The sequence below is a fragment of the Trematomus bernacchii genome, unplaced genomic scaffold, assembly GCF_902827165.1.
Source record: "Trematomus bernacchii unplaced genomic scaffold, fTreBer1.1, whole genome shotgun sequence".
Taxonomy (NCBI): domain Eukaryota; kingdom Metazoa; phylum Chordata; class Actinopteri; order Perciformes; family Nototheniidae; genus Trematomus; species Trematomus bernacchii.
In genome coordinates this window covers 58,569-77,010 of record NW_022988159.1, presented here as the reverse complement: position 1 = coordinate 77,010, position 18,442 = coordinate 58,569, and the positions used below count along the sequence as shown (strand labels likewise).

General features: G+C 39.8%; 1 pseudogene; it reads left to right on the top strand.

Moving 5' to 3' along the window:
- Positions 1 to 388: 388 nt before the first annotated feature.
- The window catches only part of LOC117475916, a 37,920-nt pseudogene continuing 19,866 nt past the window's right edge, over positions 389 to 18,442 (top strand).

Sequence of the window (18,442 nt, the reverse complement as noted above, 5' to 3'; positions counted from 1 at the left end):
TCGCTGTTATTGATCATTGTGGAGAGCAGGCATCCTCGTGTAAATGGCAATTTATCGAGGTCAGAAAAGTTATCGAGTTAATTTTTATTTATCGTACGATAAGTCAATTAATTGCTTATCGCGACAGGCCTATGCACACAATAAAACAGTGGAAAAAAACATGTGTTTGACTTTCATTAGTGAATGAAACGTTGTGCCCTTTATAGTCTGTGTCCAATATTGTGTCTTTGTATATATATATGCTAAGGTCCCGCTACTGACACGATAGCAGTCATTTAGTGCGTATATGTGTAATTAAACCCATGATATCAAAATCTCACTCCAGCCAGGTACCCAAAGTTGGCAACCCTGATTTTATATTTGTAATATATAGCTTTACCTCATTTTAAAGCTGCATTTATTTAAAAAATGCACAAACTAAAGCACAACAAGATATGTCTCTATTATGTGTCAGATGTGCAAGTGTGTAACTGGATGGACTCCATCTCTCTTTGAGCTTTGTGGTAGTGATTGTTTTGTCAAATTAATGGTCTCAAGGTTAACATTTAGAAAAACACTAAATGTTTATTTTAATTCCTGTGGTTTGCTAATAAGTAATGTGGTAATCTCTGTTATTGCAGATGGCTGAACTTCAGGTAGACGAGAACACAAGCAGCAGAAAGAGTTCATCAGCAGAGGTAAGTTACTTTAACTTTTAAAAGTGAAAATCCTGGTTAAATAATTATTCATATTTGAGTGAAAACAATGAAATTCTGTTAAAGTTTAGCAGTCTAGAGTCCTGTTGATTTAAGTTTTCAGAATTGTTTACATGGTTGCATTTGAGTCTAAACAATGAAGAATTAAAAAGGCGTTCGTTATACTGAGTGAATCATATTGGTTGCTAGGAAACATCTGGCAAAATCAATCAAAGATGTAAACAGGAAGTCACCTGTAGCAAATAGTGAGTGCTAAAGCTACAGTAGCATATACAAGGAGATGGTAACATCTGATCATTCACATTTACTCTGAGGTGGGAGAAGTACTCAGATCTTGTACTTGAGTGAAAGTAGAAGTACTCGGATCTTGTACTTGGGTAAAAGTAGAAGTACTCAGGTCTTGTACTTGAGTAAAAGTAGAAGTACTCAGGTCTTGTACTTGAGTAAAAATACTCATATCTTGTACTTGAGTAAAAGCAAAAGTAATCAGATCTTGTACTTGAGTAAAAGTACTCATATCTTGTACTTGAGTAAAAGCAAAAGTACTCAGATCTTGTACTTGAGTAAAAGTACTCAGATCTTGTACTTGAGTAAAAGCAAAAGTACTCAGATCTTGTACTTGAGTAGAAGTACTCAGATCTTGTACTTGAGTAAAAGTAGAAGTACTCAGATCTTGTACTTGAGTAAAAGCAGAAGTACTCAGATCTTGTACTTGAGTAAAAGTAGAAGCACTCAGGTCTTGTACTTGAGTAAAAGCAGAAGTACTCAGATCTTGTACTTGAGTAAAAGCAGAAGTACTCAGATCTTGTACTTGAGTAAAAGTAGAAGTACTCAGATCTTGTACTTGAGTAAAAGTAGAAGCACTCAGATCTTGTACTTGAGTAAAAGTAGAAGTACTCAGGTATTGTTCTTGAGTAAAAGTAGAAGTACCAGAGTGTAGGAATACTCTGTTACAGTAAAAGTCCTGCATTCAAAATGTTCCTCAAGTAAAAGTAGAAAAGTATTATCATCAAAATATAGTGAAAGTAGCGACAGTAAAAGTAGTCATTGTGCAGATTGGTCCATTTCAGAATAATATATATGATATGTTTTATAATGATTGATCATTAAAGTGTTCTCAAAGCTGGTAAAGGTGCAGCTAGTTTGAATGACTTTGTATACTGCAGGGTAGCTTGTGAATTTACTCCAGGTGGAACTAAAGTCTGATTTAACACTTGATTATATTTCACATTATTCATCCACATCTGTGAAGTAACTAAAGGTATTAAATACATGTAGTGGAGTCAAAGTACACCATTTACCTCTGAACTGTAGTGGAGTAGAAGTACAAGGTAACATAAAATGGAGTACCTCAAAATTGTACTTAAGTACAAGTACCTGAGTAAATGTACTTCCTACCTCTGAATTTACTGATATAATGTGATCATTTAATTTTCATTATTTTCAAATTCACGGTGTAGATATTTTAATAGCTAGTGATACCTGGATACTATAACTAATTTATAAAACAATGAAACGAGTTTGTGTGCTTCAACCCTTTTAGTGTCTGTGAGAGCCAACCCCTTTGTATTTATTTAAAAAACAAATCAGTCCGAATCAATCAACCAATCAGTGCGTCTTTGTTATTTTGTTGTATCAAGTTAATAGGTATTTATACTTCTTCCTTTATTCAGCGGTATTTTAGGCTACGACGAGTCAGAATGCATTCTCGGGTTTCATTAAAAACCTTACTTTACTTCTGTCACGTCCATTTTTAACTTGCATCAAGACATTCATATGTGTCCTCTAATACACTTGTGTCACTTTCTCTGTTGATTTATTGTTTTGTTTTATAGGAAGAGACCTGCAAAGACCCAGATAGACTTTATGATGATGGGGAGAAGAGTATCATCGGAGAACAGCTGGATCAACATCAGTCTACAGCCACGATAGGAAAACCATACACCTGTGACCAGTGTGAGAAGAGTTTCTGGAGTTCAGGGACTTTGAAGCGCCACAAACGTACCCACACTAGAGAAAAACCTTTCACCTGTGACCAGTGTGAGAAGAGCTTTAGCAGGTCAGACTATTTGACGATTCACAAGCGAACCCACACTGGAGAAAAACCCTACTCCTGTGACCAGTGTGAGAAGAGCTTTAGCCAATCAGGCTCATTGAAGGTCCACCAGCGAACCCACACTGGAGAAAACCCCTACTCCTGTGACCTCTGTGAGAAGAGCTTTAGCCAGTCAGGCTATTTGACGATTCACAAGCGAACCCACACTGGAGAAAAACCCTACTCCTGTGACCAGTGTGAGAAGAGCTTTAGCCAGTTAGGCGATTTGAAGATTCACCTGCGAACCCACACTGGAGAAAAACCCTACTCCTGTGACCAGTGTGAGAAGAGCTTTAGCCAGTCAGGCTCATTGAAGGTCCACCAGCGAACCCACACTGGAGAAAAACCCTACTCCTGTGACCAGTGTGAGAAGAGCTTTAGCCACTCAAGCCATTTGACGACTCACAAGCGAACCCACACTGGAGAAAAACCCTACTCCTGTGACCAGTGTGAGAAGAGCTTTAGCCAGTTAGGCGATTTGAAGATTCACCTGCGAACCCACACTGGAGAAAAACCCTACTCCTGTGACCAGTGTGAGAAAAGTTTCACGGCCTCACGCTCATTGAAGCGCCACCAGCGAACCCACTCCTTTGACCAGTGGGAGAAAGAGTTCAGTGACTCATACAGTGTGAAGCTCCACCAGCCTACCCACACTGGAGAAAAACCTGACGTCTGTGCTCACTCTGAGAAGAGTTTCAGAGAACCAGACCACATGGGAGAAAACCTTCACTAGTGCACTGAGACTGTTCAGAAAGAGTGAGGTGGACTGTTTGACACAACTCACTGTTAAAAGATGTTGTGTGGATTTTAAAAGTTGTTCAAATGTTCTCAATAATATTCAAATGCATGCACTTCAGTTGTCAACTTGTATTTTTTTTCCACAGCAAAAACACACACAAAGCTCCCTAAAGAACAAGGCACCACAGTCACTTAAATGTAATAATGTTATAAATATGTGGTAATTGAACAACAAGCTAAAGCCTACTGATTTCTAAAAGTGTGTGTATAGAGCCTTTAGTCTCATATAAGCTAGATAGAGCGTCGCTTTGAACCATAAACTATTACCAATGCTGACTGTACTCATTCAGGCCATTTTACCCTCAGAAAGAGGTTCCACAGGGGTCTATCCTTGGTCCATTCATGTTTACATTAGATGTTACATAACTTTTTCCAGTAGCCACACTTTCTCCTTCGACCTTTTCTCTGTTGGGGAGGTTTGTAAGGCTCTAAAGGGCCTAGACCCCAATAAATCAGCAGGCCCAGACGATCTCCCCCCTTGTTTCTTACGTCTAGCTGCAGATATTATAGCCCAACCAGTGTGTCATGTTTTTAATCTTTCTATAACAAACAATGTCATTCCAGATGTTTGGAAAACTGCAAATGTTCTCCCCTTATTGAAAGGTGGTGATTCCATGCTGATGAATAATTACAGACCAATTTCCAAGCTCTCTATTTTAGCTAAAGTACTTGAAAGGCTGGTGAATGATCAAATCAAAGAATATTTAAGCTTGTACAACATTCTATCTCCTCACCAGTCAGGCTTTAGGAAGCAGCACAGTACAGTAACGGCTGCTTTGAAAGTAGTGAATGACATTGTTGAAGGCTTGGACGCAAAGAGCTACTGTGCTGCCCTTTTTATAGTCTTATCCAAGGCATTTTATACTGTGGACCATGGCATTCTATGCCAGAAGTTATCCCATATAGGCCTGTCTGACCTAGCTGTTGGTTGGTTTTCAAACTATCTTTCAAATTGCAAGCAATGTGTACAATTCAGCGGTCTCTCCTCAAGCTTTCTTAATGTGCCCAGAGGTGTTCCTCAAGGTTCGGTCTTGGGACCCACCCTGTTTACAATTTATATAAATGATGTGCATCAAAATATTGATGCCTCTGTACATATATATGCAGATGATACTGATCTATACTGTTGTGCTAGCACTGCCGCCCTTGCATTTGAACGTCTGCAGTCTGCTTTTGACACTTTACAGTCACACCTTTTCCACCTCAGGTTGGTGTTGAATTCAGACAAGACAAAAGTCATGTTGTTTTCCAAGAAGAAAAAGTTACCAACTGTTCTTCCCTGCATCATGTCTGCCCAGCATAACCCCATTGAAGCTTTTCACACCTACAGAAACTTGACTATTGACTATCTATGACTACTAAGATTGACTATCTTTTAAGGAAACTGATATTAAAACTGGGATTCTTTTTTAGAAACAAGGCCTGCTTCTCCACAAGTGCTAGGAAACGGCTTGGAGCTGCCACATGTTTCCCGCTCTTGGACTACGGGGATGTTGTGTACATGAACGCCTCAGCTCACTCCCTTCATCTGCTGGACGCTGTTTACCATGGGGCTCTGAGGTTCATAACCAACTGTAAACCCCTCACACACCATTGCACACTGTACTCTTTAGTTAACTGGACATCACTATCAATGCGCAGATCTCTGCACTGGTACAAATTAATCTATACCGCTATGCTTGGACTGCTGCCCCTCTACATATCACACAAACAGTACAGCTATAGACTACGATCTCAAAATTACATCACTCTGTCCGTCCCCTCAGTATGCACGGAGCTTGGGAAAAAAGTGTTACCACTGATCAGGGGCCTCATTTATAACGCCTTGCGTAAGATTGACGTGGGAAGGTTGCTTACGTAGGACCAGTGGCGTTTTTATATGTACAAAAGTGGTGGGGCACAAAAAACTTAGATGTCTATATATAAGCTTCTGCAGTGACGTGCAGTGAGGTTCATGGCTGGTGAGGCACTGGCACTGACTCTTCAGGTTTACAAATATTATATTTTGACCTAAACCAAAATATAATATTATTTTCAAAAGCTTTTTTTGTCTGATGCTTCGATTAATTTTAAACAGACAGTTCAACAAAAGGATACCCAAAAAATGTCATTTTATCATTTAAATATTGAATTGTTCTCTCTTAGTAAGATCCCATTTTCAATAAAATGGCGGTCTTACCTTGACTTGAAGATGAAGTCCATTTGCCTATCCTTCTGGACAAACATTTCTATTACTTTTTTGTAAAAGTCCTCCTTATGTTCTTGTAGTTTCAAAAGTCTATCATAAATCTAATCCATAGATTTATGATAAAAAAATTATATAAGTAGGGTAGACATGTGGATGTTATCCGGCTAATCAAAACGTGCATTTATCTAACAGGTACGTTTCCCACAGATCTTATTTCGAGCTATTTTCTAAAATCCTCTGGAGAAATCTCATTGCTTTTTTGTGCTTACTTCCTGGTTTTAGGACGCGCCCCTGCAGCTCTCTCGTCTCCTCTTCACACAGCACACTTTTCGCGGCACACGTACTTACAGCCAATCAGCTCTGAATGATTTGAGATGACGTATGGCGGGGATGGTAGCTCCATGCCCCTCTGGTCATTATTTTTTTGCCACACACATTTCATTACAAATACTCTGAGCATGCGCAGTGAAGTTTTTACAGTCACCGTTGACTTCACAGCGAGAGGAAGCGGCATAATCAGGTTTTGTCCCACATGGCTCTAAACAGCTCAATAGGCACACACTGTGACTGTAGACACACTAATTAGAAGAACACAGACTAAAACAGCAATGTACAGACGAATCAGATGATTAAACATGATCTTAAAATATATTTTATATATTTTTTTATTTATTTTTTTTGCATTTTTGTAATCATTATTTGTAATACTTTCTGCTGACACTAGTCAGCTAATGACCAGTCGCCACTGCGTAGGACAAAGCAAAAAAAATAGGTCCAGACATTTATCGCTATTTTCCGATTCACAAAACATTGCGTACCGGAGAGGGAAGTGCGTACGGCACTTCCTACGCCTGTTTCCCTTTATAAATCACAGTCGACTCGTAACGCCCATATTTGCCTATAAATAGTCAAATAAACGCCCATTCATTCATTCATTTTGACTGACTGCATGAAGAAGATCGCAGGAAAAAAGTTAATGACAAAAAAAATACACATAACCTTCCTCAGGCAGTGTGTTTGTCCCGAGGACAGCAGACACCCCCTTGATGAGAAACTGTAAGAAATGATCGGGGAATCCCTCCGGAGTGGAGTCATGACGACTGGATCTGAATTATTTTTGTTGTATTTGGTGGTTTGTGTTCCAGCTGTCGATCAGCAACTATATATCCATAATTCACCAGTTAAAGGAAATACAACTAATGTGTTGTGTTATATTAGCTGTACAATTTACCACATATGGTGTTCTTAGTTTCCATACCTCCTGTGTTTTACGAGCGACTTATCAAGTCTTGGCAAACGGCATAAAACACGATTAAACGTATATAAAACCATGCTCGTATCTACAACCTATAGAAATGCAAAACGGCGTCAGTTTAGACGTTATTCTGTCCTCCTGCTTACCGCATCATTTATGAGAAAACATTTCATAACATTAACACAACATATTCGAGGTGGTTTTAAATAACCTATCCGTATTTATTTATTTCTCCAAGTTATATGTTTTTGTGTGCACTGAGGAGTCTCAAACAGGCGTTTGTTTAATCATTTTAAGATTGGCTTTAATCAATGTTTGAAAATAAATTCTTCATATTTGATAAATAAGAGGTAACATTTTATTTATGGTATTATTTCCACATATTTCTCCATTCTTCCTTCTGCCAACGGTGTCGCAGTTTCTCGTCTCTCCCGTTTGTGTGCTTAGTGCGTACTCATGGGTTAGAGTTTGCGTGGAGGACCCTTCTTATTATACATCCATGGGAGGACTGCACATTTTCCCGTCAAGTTAGTATTTTGTAAATCGCAAACATTGCGTAGAAACTGGCGTACGCCATTTTTTGAGCGTATATCCCTTTATAAATGAGGCCCCAGAGCCCGACTGGTGCTGCGTCATTGCGTCATCGTTTTGCGTCATGACGTAACCGTTTGCGTGCCTGCTTCATAGAGCCAAACCGCGCGGAAACCCCTCACATCGACAACAACAACAATGGCCGATTGTATTGAAGCGCTACTCGTTTTGGTTTTGCTCTGTCGAAACTAAATGGAACACATGGGACCCTTTACTACCAACTTTACAGTCGTTACATCAGGGATGCAAACTCATCAGGTATGAAAAAGGTGACAAGGATCCGAGCCCCCCGACCCCACGGAATATCGGCTTTAAAATGAGGAATAACAGGATTTTAGCAGTCGGAACAACTAAAGCAGTTAATAACAGAAACGCCAAAGAGTCACATCTAATAGAAATGTATAAAAGCATTTATTTGAATTGTGTAGCAGTCAGTTTATAATTTTGGCAGCACTGTTGAGCATTTTGAAAATGTATTTTCATGCCTCTGTGCAAGGCTTAGTCTTTCTATCTGTATAGCCAGTGGTGTAAAGTAACTAAGTTCATAAACTCAACAAGGACTATACTTGGGTACAATTTTGAGATACTTTATTTAAGTATTTCAATGTGTTGCTACTTTGTTCTTCTACTCCACTACAGTTCAGAGGTAAATGGTGTACTACTACATGTATTTAATACCTTTAGTTACTTTACAGATGTGGATGAATGATGTGAAATATAATCAAGTGTTAAATCAGACTTTAGTTCCACCTGGAGTAAATTCACAAGCTACCCTGCAGTATACAAAGTCATTCAAACTAGCTGCACCTTTACCAGCTTTGAGAACACTTTCATGATCAATCATTATAAAACATATCATATATATTATTCTGAAATGGACCAATCTGCACAATGACTACTTTTACTGTCGCTACTTGAACTATATTTTGATGAGAATACTTTTTGACTTTTACTTGAGGAACATTTTGAATGCAGGACTTCTACTTCTACTTTTACTCAAGTACAAGACCTGAGTACTTCTACTTTTACTCAAGTACAAGACATGAGTACTTCTACTTTTACTCAAGTACAAGACCTGAGTACTTCTACTTTTACTCAAGTACAAGACCTGAGTACTTCTACTTTTACTCAAGTACAAGACATGAGTACTTCTACTTTTACTCAAGTACAAGACCTGAGTACTTCTACTTTTACTCAAGTACAAGATCTGAGTACTTTTACTCAAGTACAAGACCTGAGTACTTCTACTTTTACTCAAGTACAAGACCTGAGTACTTCTACTTTTACTCAAGTACAAGACATGAGTACTTCTACTTTTACTCAAGTACAAGACCTGAGTACTTCTACTTTTACTCTAGTACAAGATCTGAGTACTTCTACTTTTACTCAAGTACAAGATATATACTTATACCACCTCCGTTTATAGCCTATGAAAAAAACTATTTGAAAACGAAGGCTAAAGCTAACGTTAGCAGATAGTGACAATGTATGCTAGTTAGCTAGCTCAACGATAATATTGCGACAGGAAAACTTTTCAGTGCACATCACGCTCTGCCGCTCCGACAGGGAGCTCTGATTTGAACACCTGAACGGCCCGTTCTAACAGCTGTTCACCAGCGGTCCAGTCTGTGCCACAGTGACTCCGGACCGCACAGTTAATATTAACAAACGCACCCGTAGGTAATGTAGCTGCTGAAGCTAGACCCTCATCCCGGAGCAGCAGAGCCTTATTATACATCCATGAGCAGAGCCGACAGGCAGGAAGACTCTAGCACACAGCTCGCGCTTCATTATAATATATAAAAAAAAGAACACCATGCGTGTCATGATGGCACATAACAGCTCGCGGCCGCAGATTACTCCGGGTCCCAGACCCCCCCCCCCCCATACCCCAAACATATTTTTATTGCAGATCTACATGAATCACACAAACTACCTATTTTGGATTCAAAACGGCGAATTTCGCCGAAAGGTGACAAGTTTGCATCCCTGTACATGCTACATTCATGACTTCTTTACAATCATCAACTTCAACGACGATTCGGTAGGAGAAAGAAGGTAATACGTCCTATTAGAGCTAGCTGTTGTTCGCCTCTGCATGCGCCAAGCTCAAAATACCCAGCTTTGCAGCATTAATTACTATGGTATAACATTAAAAACTGTTGCCCCTGCCCCCGCCTCCGACATAAGCGTGACGCATGCGGTGCTTGCTTTCTAGACCGACAACTTTTTGGTGCTTGAAAAGAACCGGATTCCGGAGCTTATGCCCCTTTCACACCAACGCGTTTTCAGGGCAGGTGTTATGCCGTAGGTTGAAGCCTTGCCGTAGATTGAAGCCCTGTTCGCGGGGACGCGCACAGGTGACGTCATCGGCTGTATTGAGCTTCGCCTAGTTTTCAAAATGTTTTCTCTCTTTTGAATGATATATTTCACATCAGATTAAACAGCAAACGGCTGAATAAATAATGTGCATACAATTGCAAGGTTGCTCGTTTTAAGGAAAGACAATGAAAGGATAAGATGTCATTTGTCAGTATAGTCCTATTTCTTAAAACCTTCGCTGTTGTTTAAGTGTCTGATAACCACGAATAGTAAGCAATGATATAACAGTAATGATATAACATATATGATAATGTAAGACACTGTGTTATTTTCAATCAAGCCTAAAAGATAATTTGTTCAAACTAGCTCCACTCGCTTTAATTGCTCCTTTGAATGTAATTGTCCTCTGTGGTTTCCTACTCAACACATTTTTGTATTGTAATGCCACTCATATTTTATTTTTTATTTTATTTTAAGGTGACATTGAATGTTTTGAAAGGTGCCCTGAAATAAAGTTTATTATTGATCTTATATCTGTGCCTATATCACGCTATTAATGTTCCTTATTTTAGACTGGGTTAATCCTGGTGTCAATAGGGAAGATCTGCACTGTTCTCTACATAACATGTTCAGCAGAGCAGGTTTTTCTCCACCAGCCTACCCACACTGGAGAAAAACCTGACGTCTGTGCTCACTCTGAGAAGAGTTTCAGAGAACCAGACCACATGGGAGAAAACCTTCACTAGTGCACTGAGACTGTTCAGAAAGAGTGAGGTGGACTGTTTGACACAACTCACTGTTAAAAGATGTTGTGTGGATTTTAAAAGTTGTTCAAATGTTCTCAATAATATTCAAATGCATGCACTTCAGTTGTCAACTTGTATTTTTTTCCACAGCAAAAACACACACAAAGCTCCCTAAAGAACAAGGCACCACAGTCACTTAAATGTAATAATGTTATAAATATGTGGTAATTGAACAACAAGCTAAAGCCTACTGATTTCTAAAAGTGTGTGTATAGAGCCTTTAGTCTCATATAAGCTAGATAGAGCGTCGCTTTGAACCATAAACTATTACCAATGCTGACTGTACTCATTCAGGCCATTTTACCCTCAGAAAGAGGTTCCACAGGGGTCTATCCTTGGTCCATTCATGTTTACATTAGATGTTACATAACTTTTTCCAGTAGCCACACTTTCTCCTTCGACCTTTTCTCTGTTGGGGAGGTTTGTAAGGCTCTAAAGGGCCTAGACCCCAATAAATCAGCAGGCCCAGACGATCTCCCCCCTTGTTTCTTACGTCTAGCTGCAGATATTATAGCCCAACCAGTGTGTCATGTTTTTAATCTTTCTATAACAAACAATGTCATTCCAGATGTTTGGAAAACTGCAAATGTTTCTCCCCTTATTGAAAGGTGGTGATTCCATGCTGATGAATAATTACAGACCAATTTCCAAGCTCTCTATTTTAGCTAAAGTACTTGAAAGGCTGGTGAATGATCAAATCAAAGAATATTTAAGCTTGTACAACATTCTATCTCCTCACCAGTCAGGCTTTAGGAAGCAGCACAGTACAGTAACGGCTGCTTTGAAAGTAGTGAATGACATTGTTGAAGGCTTGGACGCAAAGAGCTACTGTGCTGCCCTTTTTATAGTCTTATCCAAGGCATTTTATACTGTGGACCATGGCATTCTATGCCAGAAGTTATCCCATATAGGCCTGTCTGACCTAGCTGTTGGTTGGTTTTCAAACTATCTTTCAAATTGCAAGCAATGTGTACAATTCAGCGGTCTCTCCTCAAGCTTTCTTAATGTGCCCAGAGGTGTTCCTCAAGGTTCGGTCTTGGGACCCACCCTGTTTACAATTTATATAAATGATGTGCATCAAAATATTGATGCCTCTGTACATATATATGCAGATGATACTGATCTATACTGTTGTGCTAGCACTGCCGCCCTTGCATTTGAACGTCTGCAGTCTGCTTTTGACACTTTACAGTCACACCTTTTCCACCTCAGGTTGGTGTTGAATTCAGACAAGACAAAAGTCATGTTGTTTTCCAAGAAGAAAAAGTTACCAACTGTTCTTCCCTGCATCATGTCTGCCCAGCATAACCCCATTGAAGCTTTTCACACCTACAGAAACTTGACTATTGACTATCTATGACTACTAAGATTGACTATCTTTTAAGGAAACTGATATTAAAACTGGGATTCTTTTTTAGAAACAAGGCCTGCTTCTCCACAAGTGCTAGGAAACGGCTTGGAGCTGCCACATGTTTCCCGCTCTTGGACTACGGGGATGTTGTGTACATGAACGCCTCAGCTCACTCCCTTCATCTGCTGGACGCTGTTTACCATGGGGCTCTGAGGTTCATAACCAACTGTAAACCCCTCACACACCATTGCACACTGTACTCTTTAGTTAACTGGACATCACTATCAATGCGCAGATCTCTGCACTGGTACAAATTAATCTATACCGCTATGCTTGGACTGCTGCCCCTCTACATATCACACAAACAGTACAGCTATAGACTACGATCTCAAAATTACATCACTCTGTCCGTCCCCTCAGTATGCACGGAGCTTGGGAAAAAAGTGTTACCACTGATCAGGGGCCTCATTTATAACGCCTTGCGTAAGATTGACGTGGGAAGGTTGCTTACGTAGGACCAGTGGCGTTTTTATATGTACAAAAGTGGTGGGGCACAAAAAACTTAGATGTCTATATATAAGCTTCTGCAGTGACGTGCAGTGAGGTTCATGGCTGGTGAGGCACTGGCACTGACTCTTCAGGTTTACAAATATTATATTTTGACCTAAACCAAAATATAATATTATTTTCAAAAGCTTTTTTTGTCTGATGCTTCGATTAATTTTAAACAGACAGTTCAACAAAAGGATACCCAAAAAATGTCATTTTATCATTTAAATATTGAATTGTTCTCTCTTAGTAAGATCCCATTTTCAATAAAATGGCGGTCTTACCTTGACTTGAAGATGAAGTCCATTTGCCTATCCTTCTGGACAAACATTTCTATTACTTTTTTGTAAAAGTCCTCCTTATGTTCTTGTAGTTTCAAAAGTCTATCATAAATCTAATCCATAGATTTATGATAAAAAAATTATATAAGTAGGGTAGACATGTGGATGTTATCCGGCTAATCAAAACGTGCATTTATCTAACAGGTACGTTTCCCACAGATCTTATTTCGAGCTATTTTCTAAAATCCTCTGGAGAAATCTCATTGCTTTTTTGTGCTTACTTCCTGGTTTTAGGACGCGCCCCTGCAGCTCTCTCGTCTCCTCTTCACACAGCACACTTTTCGCGGCACACGTACTTACAGCCAATCAGCTCTGAATGATTTGAGATGACGTATGGCGGGGATGGTAGCTCCATGCCCCTCTGGTCATTATTTTTTTGCCACACACATTTCATTACAAAATACTCTGAGCATGCGCAGTGAAGTTTTTACAGTCACCGTTGACTTCACAGCGAGAGGAAGCGGCATAATCAGGTTTTGTCCCACATGGCTCTAAACAGCTCAATAGGCACACACTGTGACTGTAGACACACTAATTAGAAGAACACAGACTAAAACAGCAATGTACAGACGAATCAGATGATTAAACATGATCTTAAAATATATTTTATATATTTTTTTATTTATTTTTTTGCATTTTTGTAATCATTATTTGTAATACTTTCTGCTGACACTAGTCAGCTAATGACCAGTCGCCACTGCGTAGGACAAAGCAAAAAAAATAGGTCCAGACATTTATCGCTATTTTCCGATTCACAAAACATTGCGTACCGGAGAGGGAAGTGCGTACGGCACTTCCTACGCCTGTTTCCCTTTATAAATCACAGTCGACTCGTAACGCCCATATTTGCCTATAAATAGTCAAATAAACGCCCATTCATTCATTCATTTTGACTGACTGCATGAAGAAGATCGCAGGAAAAAAGTTAATGACAAAAAAAATACACATAACCTTCCTCAGGCAGTGTGTTTGTCCCGAGGACAGCAGACACCCCCTTGATGAGAAACTGTAAGAAATGATCGGGGAATCCCTCCGGAGTGGAGTCATGACGACTGGATCTGAATTATTTTTGTTGTATTTGGTGGTTTGTGTTCCAGCTGTCGATCAGCAACTATATATCCATAATTCACCAGTTAAAGGAAATACAACTAATGTGTTGTGTTATATTAGCTGTACAATTTACCACATATGGTGTTCTTAGTTTCCATACCTCCTGTGTTTTACGAGCGACTTATCAAGTCTTGGCAAACGGCATAAAACACGATTAAACGTATATAAAACCATGCTCGTATCTACAACCTATAGAAATGCAAAACGGCGTCAGTTTAGACGTTATTCTGTCCTCCTGCTTACCGCATCATTTATGAGAAAACATTTCATAACATTAACACAACATATTCGAGGTGGTTTTAAATAACCTATCCGTATTTATTTATTTCTCCAAGTTATATGTTTTTGTGTGCACTGAGGAGTCTCAAACAGGCGTTTGTTTAATCATTTTAAGATTGGCTTTAATCAATGTTTGAAAATAAATTCTTCATATTTGATAAATAAGAGGTAACATTTTATTTATGGTATTATTTCCACATATTTCTCCATTCTTCCTTCTGCCAACGGTGTCGCAGTTTCTCGTCTCTCCCGTTTGTGTGCTTAGTGCGTACTCATGGGTTAGAGTTTGCGTGGAGGACCCTTCTTATTATACATCCATGGGAGGACTGCACATTTTCCCGTCAAGTTAGTATTTTGTAAATCGCAAACATTGCGTAGAAACTGGCGTACGCCATTTTTTGAGCGTATATCCCTTTATAAATGAGGCCCCAGAGCCCGACTGGTGCTGCGTCATTGCGTCATCGTTTTGCGTCATGACGTAACCGTTTGCGTGCCTGCTTCATAGAGCCAAACCGCGCGGAAACCCCTCACATCGACAACAACAACAATGGCCGATTGTATTGAAGCGCTACTCGTTTTGGTTTTGCTCTGTCGAAACTAAATGGAACACATGGGACCCTTTACTACCAACTTTACAGTCGTTACATCAGGGATGCAAACTCATCAGGTATGAAAAAGGTGACAAGGATCCGAGCCCCCCGACCCCACGGAATATCGGCTTTAAAATGAGGAATAACAGGATTTTAGCAGTCGGAACAACTAAAGCAGTTAATAACAGAAACGCCAAAGAGTCACATCTAATAGAAATGTATAAAAGCATTTATTTGAATTGTGTAGCAGTCAGTTTATAATTTTGGCAGCACTGTTGAGCATTTTGAAAATGTATTTTCATGCCTCTGTGCAAGGCTTAGTCTTTCTATCTGTATAGCCAGTGGTGTAAAGTAACTAAGTTCATAAACTCAACAAGGACTATACTTGGGTACAATTTTGAGATACTTTATTTAAGTATTTCAATGTGTTGCTACTTTGTTCTTCTACTCCACTACAGTTCAGAGGTAAATGGTGTACTACTACATGTATTTAATACCTTTAGTTACTTTACAGATGTGGATGAATGATGTGAAATATAATCAAGTGTTAAATCAGACTTTAGTTCCACCTGGAGTAAATTCACAAGCTACCCTGCAGTATACAAAGTCATTCAAACTAGCTGCACCTTTACCAGCTTTGAGAACACTTTCATGATCAATCATTATAAAACATATCATATATATTATTCTGAAATGGACCAATCTGCACAATGACTACTTTTACTGTCGCTACTTGAACTATATTTTGATGAGAATACTTTTTGACTTTTACTTGAGGAACATTTTGAATGCAGGACTTCTACTTCTACTTTTACTCAAGTACAAGACCTGAGTACTTCTACTTTTACTCAAGTACAAGACATGAGTACTTCTACTTTTACTCAAGTACAAGACCTGAGTACTTCTACTTTTACTCAAGTACAAGACCTGAGTACTTCTACTTTTACTCAAGTACAAGACATGAGTACTTCTACTTTTACTCAAGTACAAGACCTGAGTACTTCTACTTTTACTCAAGTACAAGATCTGAGTACTTTTACTCAAGTACAAGACCTGAGTACTTCTACTTTTACTCAAGTACAAGACCTGAGTACTTCTACTTTTACTCAAGTACAAGACATGAGTACTTCTACTTTTACTCAAGTACAAGACCTGAGTACTTCTACTTTTACTCTAGTACAAGATCTGAGTACTTCTACTTTTACTCAAGTACAAGATATATACTTATACCACCTCCGTTTATAGCCTATGAAAAAAACTATTTGAAAACGAAGGCTAAAGCTAACGTTAGCAGATAGTGACAATGTATGCTAGTTAGCTAGCTCAACGATAATATTGCGACAGGAAAACTTTTCAGTGCACATCACGCTCTGCCGCTCCGACAGGGAGCTCTGATTTGAACACCTGAACGGCCCGTTCTAACAGCTGTTCACCAGCGGTCCAGTCTGTGCCACAGTGACTCCGGACCGCACAGTTAATATTAACAAACGCACCCGTAGGTAATGTAGCTGCTGAAGCTAGACCCTCATCCCGGAGCAGCAGAGCCTTATTATACATCCATGAGCAGAGCCGACAGGCAGGAAGACTCTAGCACACAGCTCGCGCTTCATTATAATATATAAAAAAAGAACACCATGCGTGTCATGATGGCACATAACAGCTCGCGGCCGCAGATTACTCCGGGTCCCAGACCCCCCCCCCCCCATACCCCAAACATATTTTTATTGCAGATCTACATGAATCACACAAACTACCTATTTTGGATTCAAAACGGCGAATTTCGCCGAAAGGTGACAAGTTTGCATCCCTGTACATGCTACATTCATGACTTCTTTACAATCATCAACTTCAACGACGATTCGGTAGGAGAAAGAAGGTAAATACGTCCTATTAGAGCTAGCTGTTGTTCGCCTCTGCATGCGCCAAGCTCAAAATACCCAGCTTTGCAGCATTAATTACTATGGTATAACATTAAAAACTGTTGCCCCTGCCCCCGCCTCCGACATAAGCGTGACGCATGCGGTGCTTGCTTTCTAGACCGACAACTTTTTGGTGCTTGAAAAGAACCGGATTCCGGAGCTTATGCCCCTTTCACACCAACGCGTTTTCAGGGCAGGTGTTATGCCGTAGGTTGAAGCCTTGCCGTAGATTGAAGCCCTGTTCGCGGGGACGCGCACAGGTGACGTCATCGGCTGTATTGAGCTTCGCCTAGTTTTCAAAATGTTTTCTCTCTTTTGAATGATATATTTCACATCAGATTAAACAGCAAACGGCTGAATAAATAATGTGCATACAATTGCAAGGTTGCTCGTTTTAAGGAAAGACAATGAAAGGATAAGATGTCATTTGTCAGTATAGTCCTATTTCTTAAAACCTTCGCTGTTGTTTAAGTGTCTGATAACCACGAATAGTAAGCAATGATATAACAGTAATGATATAACATATATGATAATGTAAGACACTGTGTTATTTTCAATCAAGCCTAAAAGATAATTTGTTCAAACTAGCTCCACTCGCTTTAATTGCTCCTTTGAATGTAATTGTCCTCTGTGGTTTCCTACTCAACACATTTTTGTATTGTAATGCCACTCATATTTTATTTTTTATTTTATTTTAAGGTGACATTGAATGTTTTGAAAGGTGCCCTGAAATAAAGTTTATTATTGATCTTATATCTGTGCCTATATCACGCTATTAATGTTCCTTATTTTAGACTGGGTTAATCCTGGTGTCAATAGGGAAGATCTGCACTGTTCTCTACATAACATGTTCAGCAGAGCAGGTTTTTCTCCTGCCAGATATGGCACCCCCCCCTACAACTTTGTCCAGGAAGGTCACACCGTCACCAAAATCACACTGGTGTTGCCTGTTCCCCTCTAGTGTGTGCTCACAAAAGCATTTTACTCTGGGCCCAACAGGTAAAAAACGAAAGAGGGGCTTCCATATCCGGCAGAGAAGATGTTGTAGCTGCCGGATTTGGAAGCCCCCCTATATCTTTGTCCAGGATGGTCATAGACTCACCAAAATCACACTGGTGTTGCCTGTTCCCCTCTAGTTTGTGCTCGCAAAAGCATATTACTCTGGGCCCAGCAGGTAAAAAACGAAAGAGGGGCTTCCATATCCGGCAGACCAGGTGTTGGAGCTGCCGGATTTGGAAGCCCCCCTATATCTTTGTCCAGGATAGTCACAATTTCACCAAAATCACACTGGTGTTGCCTGTTCCTCTCTAGTTTATGCTCACCAAAGCATTTTACTCTGGGCCCAGCAGGTACAAAACTAAAGAGGGGCTTCCATATCCGGCAGAGAAGGTGTTGTGGCTGGCTGCCGGATATGGAAGCCCCCCTATAATTTTTCACCTGCTGGGCCCAGAGTAACATGCTTTTGTGAGCACAAAGTAGAGGGAAACAGCAAACACCAGTGTGATTTTGGTGAGTCTATGACTATCCTGGACAAAGATATAGGGGGGCTTCCA